The following is a 6,000-nucleotide window of genomic DNA, read 5'->3' as shown; positions in this document are numbered from 1 at the left end:
GCTGAGGCATTTATAACAAAAGACAGATCAACAGGAGAAAAGCATCTGCATTTATTTAATGTAAGTTATACATGACACAGGAGCCTTAAGAAATAAAGACCCAAAGACACAGGGAAACCTGTGTGTTTTTATGCTTAGGCTTGATGAAGTGGATACTCCTGTGGAAGTGTGATTGGTCAAAGGGGGTCTGATCTAATGGAAATAAACTGGGGGAACTTAGCAAGGCACGTGCGTTCAGATTCCTCTCTGTGTCCCTGTGTCTTCTCCCAGCTTCAGGGAGGGCACCTCTTGAATGAAGGTTTTATGACCTGCTTCAACAAAGAAAGGTAAAGGGAAAGTGAGAGTGACCTTCTGCATCTGTCATTTTCTCAAATGCCAAGATGCTTTGTTGGATATGATCTGAGCTCTATCAGTGTGAGAGTTGGAGGAAAATGTAAAATGTTCACAACTAGTAGGAGAATTTCTTTCAGAACTGTCTTGTTTATGGAGGAAAACAATAAGCTCCTTTAGGGGCTGGATTTTAAGCAGCTTGGTAGGCAAAGAGATAGGTTAGTAGTTTTAAATTAAACATGAAAGAATTTAGGTATAGAGGAAAGCAGAGAGGAGTGGGGAGGAGAATAGGGCGGGAGGGAGTAACCAAGGAACCTAGCTGGGGCTGCACCTATAGAGAAAGGAGAAAGTGCAAAATTTGCTGGTAGAAGGGACGCCGAAGCATCTTTTAGAAATAGTGACATCCAATATGGAATGTTAAGGCTTTTGAATGTCTGCAACATGGATTCCCTGGTCCTTTTACATCTTCAATATATGGTCACACACAGATGCTAAATGTGGATGGAGGGAAAGAGAGAAGCAGGTGAGGACCCAGAAGGACCAGGAACAGGGGTCTAGATGAGAGAAATGCCCAGGCATTGGTAAAATCTTGCAGCTGGCATAGGACTTTGCATACAATATACAGTCTTTGGCTTGGGTTAATTTATCTGAATTCCCCAAGACAGAGTGGCTTTGGTGGGATCTAGGATACATATGTGTCTGCACAAGCAGTATGCAAAATATGCCTCTGTCAACTTCAACTTAATAAATAAATATGCTAACCAAAGATGCTAGCAAATGAATATGCTGGAAAATGTCTTGAATTATTGGTAGGTATAAAGTGAGATAATTCTCCTTTATTGTGTTTAATATTAACGGAAATAACTTTTAAAGTATAATGCTCAAAAGCATGTAAGTGATTAAGTTGGCTCCCCTCTGCCTTCTCTTGCAATAAAAGACTCTAAGCAATAAAGGTTTGAATGCTACATGCAGAGGTTGAGAAAAAAGAAAAAGCAATAAAAGGAGTCCAAAGTGGGTAGGGTTAGTTCTATTTTTGGCAATAATTCCAATGTGGTAGGACATAGTCATTATGCTTTGGTCTGAATGTGTGCCCCCAAAATTCTTATGTTGAAACATAATCTGCAATGCCGTAGTATTAAGAGATGGGGCTTTTGGGAGGTGATTAGGTCATAAAGGCTCCAGCCTCGTGAATGAGATTAGTGCCCTTATAAAAGCGGCCAGAGGCTGGGCACGGTGGCTCACGCCTGTAATCCCAATACTTTGTGAGGCCAAGGCGGGCAGATCACCTGAGGTCAGGAGTTCAAGACCAGCCTGACCAACATGGAGAAACCCTGTCTCTACTAAAAATACAAAATTAGCTGGGCGTGGTGGCACATGCCTGTAATCCCAGCTACTCGAGAGGCTGAGGCAGGAGAATCACTTGAACCTGGAAGGCAGAGGTTGCGGTGAGCTGAGATCTTGCCATTGTACTCCAGCCTGGGCAACAAGAGGGAAACTCCATCTCAAAAAAAAAAAAAAAGTACAAAAATTAGCCGGGTGTGGTGGCAGGTGCCTGTAATCCCAGCTACTCAGTAGGCTGAGGCAGGAGAATCACTTGAACCCAGGAGGCGGAGCGGAGGCTTCAGTGAGCTGAGCTCATGCCACTGCACTCCAGACTGGGTGAAAGATCAAGACCCTGTTTCAAAAAAAAAATAGTAATAATAAAAATTAAAAAATAAAATAAAAGAGCCCCAAGGGAACTTGTTCACTCCTGACAAGTGGGGACACAGGTAGAAGGTGCCTTCTTTGAGGCTGAGAGCAATGCCTCACTAGATACTGAATCTACTGGCACCTTGATCTTGAACTTTCCAGCCCCCGGAACTGTGAACAATAAATTTCTGCTTATAAATTACCTAGTCTAAGATATATTTTTTTTCTCTTTTGAGATGGAGTCTCATTCTGTTGCCTAGGCTGGAGTGCAGTGGCACAATCTTGGCTCACTGCAACCTCTGCCTCCCAGGCTCAAGTGATTCTCCTGCCTCAGCCTCCAAATTAGCTGCGATTATAGGCACCTACCACCATGCCCAGCTAATTTTTTATTTTTAGTAGAGATGGGGTTTCACCATGTTGGCCAGGCTGGTCTCGAACTCCTGACCTCAAGTGATCCACCCGCCTCGGCCTCCCAAAGTGCTGGGATTACAGGCGTGAGCCACCTCACTGGCCTAGTCTAAGGTATTTTGTTACAGCAGCCCAAACGAACCAAGACACATTATCATCCAAGATTTGTAGCCAGAAGCTCATCACTTCTCATCTTCTTTCCTGTTACCATCTCCACTCCTCCCACTCCAGTTTCTTGTCTGGAGTCCTGAAATAGCCTCTTAATTGGTTCCCTTGCTTCACTCTTTTTCTTCCTCACTGTCTGTTCTCAACATGTGGCCAGAGTGATTTAAAAAATATATATAAACCAGATATAATATATAATCCTCAGCTCATATCCCAGCAATAACTCCCATAGCAATCAGAGGAACAGCTCAAGCCATTTGCAATGGCCCCAATCTCCCATGGGCTGCCTCCCCATACCTGTTGGGTTCATTTCCTTTCTCTGTCTCCTCAGTCACTCTGCTCCAGCCTTACTGGCCAGACAAATGTTTTTCCATTTTGCCAGGCCTGCTCCTGTTTTAGGGCCTTTGCTCTAGATGGTTCCTCTTTCTGGAATGTGCTTTACCTAGAAATCTATTCGGTTAACTCCTTCACCTCCTTCCAGCCTTTGATTAAATGTGGCCTTCTCAATGAGGCCAATCTTGACCACCCTATTAAATAATGCAACATATGGGCTGCAGTATTTACTCTGCTGTGCTTTTCTGTTTTTCTATGCACTTATTATCATCTAACATCATAATATTATTTTAAATGTTTTTCATTGATGTCTTTCCCTGGCAGAGTGTAGGCTCTGTGATGGGAATGATTTTGTTTGTTAATTGATGTGTATCCCAAGCACCTAGAACAGTGTTTATAAATAATAGTTCTTTAATAAATATTTGCTGAACGTTGAGTCCATTTTCATAAGCAAAATCACTGTTTCCCGAACAGTAATCTGGGGAAGGTTTCTTCTAAAGGATGTACACAAAACAAATCCTGTGGTCAGCTAATTTTGACGGCCCCTTCTTTGAAACTGACATGAGTGCTTATTAGTAGATTTTTTGTGATCTCTGTGAACATCAAAACTTACTTTACAGGATACTCAAGGAGATCAATCAATAATGATGGAAAAGTGTTTAAAAATGAAATGAAAGTTGCAGCAATGATACATTAGGAGTATAAGAAGAGAGCCTAATGAATAGGGGCAAATACCTACTTTATTGCTATAAATAACATTTCACTGTACACTCAGCATTTAGGGCTGGCCAGTCTAATGTGCTGACGGAAGCCCACACAGACTCAGAACAACAAGCTGGGTCATGAGGACTTAAGTGAGAAGAGAAGAGACAGTCATGAGTTCAGCTGGCTGCATTGATTGCCAGGAAACTATCCACCCATTCATTCCAAAACATTGTTGTGCTTGGTACTATCATTGGCCCTGGGAAGTGGGCCGCAGAACAGAGTGAAAAGTAAGGGAAAAATACGAGAGTTGAGGGAGATTCCAATTGGTCTCCAAGGCAAATATAAAGTCTTGGGTTGAGGGGTTAACACTATGCAGCTCCCTGAAGCCTAAGGTGACAGTGGCCTCAGCAACAACACCCAAGGTGGAGTTAGGGTAGAGGACAGGGAGGGTGGGGCCAAGCATCTCCCAATACCCAGCGGCTCCAGGGCATTAGGCAAAGCCCCAGCTTGCTCTTTTTTCTTACTGGAGCCAACCATGGAATCTGGGTAGCACAGGTTTTTGTCTGTCTTTATGTACTCAAACATTATCTTCAATCACACTTCGTTATTCATAGGACACTTCTTTGGCAATAGTAACTATTTGGAACACAGTCAAAGAAGTAGGAAGTATGGAAAGTGCCTCTGAAACAATGGCGTGGAGGATAGAATGGCATGGAGTTTATCTGCTTAAAATAAAAATACTTTACTTTTTTAGGAGCTCCTTAGGCACTCTGCCAAAGCCGAGTGACTCTACGGCAATTTGTAGAGCTCCCCAGTTCACAGGAGAACCAAAGTAGCAGGCAAGGCAGGGACAAGTGAAATACAAGAGCAGAAGGGGAAATGGAAAAACTAGAAAGTAGACACAGTAGTTGAGAAAGTGTACCTCTCTGGGCATAGTTTAGAGCAAGGACAAACTCTTTTTTTTTTCTTTTCTTTTTTTGAGACAGAGTTTCACTTTTGTCCAGGCTGGAGTGCAATGGCACGATCTCGGCTCACCACAACCTCCGCCTCCCGGGTTCAAGTGATTCTCTGGCCTCAGCCTCCCTAGTAGCTGGGATTACAGGCATGTGCCACCATGCCTGGCTAATTTTTGTATTTTTAGTAGAGATAGGGTTTCTCCATGTTGGCCAGGCTGGTCTCGAACTCCTGACCTCAAGCGATCCGCCCACCTCAGCCTCCCAAAGTGCCAGGATTACAGGCGTGAGCTACCACGCCCGGCCGCAAGGACAAACTCTTGATGTGTCAGTGGGCTTCAAGACATTGCTGTATTGCAGGTTGGGTTCTTGTTCACAATAATGCCTGAGTCATCAGTAATGATTAAGCTAAGATCACTAACTCTGTTTTAGTATTCAGGGTCACATGCAATGCATTTTAGAAAGATCTCCCTCCCCTAAAACTAAGGCAAAAATAAAACATTAGTGCAGAAAGGGTAAGCTTCAGTTCTTTTATGTTTTTTGAACAAAATCTCTCCTCCAGTTCTTAGACCTGCTGCAAGGGATCATTATTCTTATTCCTACTTTACAGAGGAGGAAGCTGGGCCTTCATGAAGTTCATTGATTTGCTCAAAGTCCCCAAACAAGTAAAAGGCAGTACTGGTTTTTCATACCCAGTTGTTTTGCTCTAAAGGCTGAGTTCTTGGCCTCCTGGCCTCAAGACATCTTCCTACTTTGGCCTCCCAAAGTGTCAGAATTGCAGGCATGAGCCACTGCGCCTGTTAATTCCTGGTCTAATACAGTATTCTTAAGAAAAAAATGCTATAACATAGCAGTCATAGCTAAATCTGGCAGATGTTCAGTTATATTAGTTTCTTCATTTTCTGAACATGTACAATGTTTAACTGTGATCCCAAGCTTGGAAAATACGTCGGGTAGGCAGGTTGCAATATATGTTCCAAGCAAACACACATCAGTTGAGCTAAAACATGAAGGAATGGATCATTGATTGAAAAACATAAATTACCTGAAGTTTTGTGGATGATGCTTAAAGAAACTGCTCAAAAAACAGTGGTGATACCTATCATGGGTCAATTTTGACCATTCTTCAGATCAGCTCTCAAATGTTAAGCCTGGAATTTAATGTCCTATGCAGGCAACAATTTCTGCTATTTTCCTGAAGGAAAATAGTATTATACTCCTAGTATAATAAAAAGTATAATAAAAAGATTTCTGTATAGTTAAAAAGAACAGTAGAATACCCAAGTTTGAACCCTACACTTGCTGTTTACTAAATGGATAAGCTAGCTGCAATTTATTAGAAACAGTATTCATTTGAATAAAAATTGAGATGACATAATAATACAAATGATAATAACACCTGCCCTTCCAACTTCAT

Source organism: Pan paniscus, chromosome 5, assembly GCF_029289425.2.
Source record: "Pan paniscus chromosome 5, NHGRI_mPanPan1-v2.0_pri, whole genome shotgun sequence".
Taxonomy (NCBI): domain Eukaryota; kingdom Metazoa; phylum Chordata; class Mammalia; order Primates; family Hominidae; genus Pan; species Pan paniscus.
The sequence above is the reverse complement of the archived record's forward strand: the minus strand, read 5'-3'. Positions refer to the sequence as shown.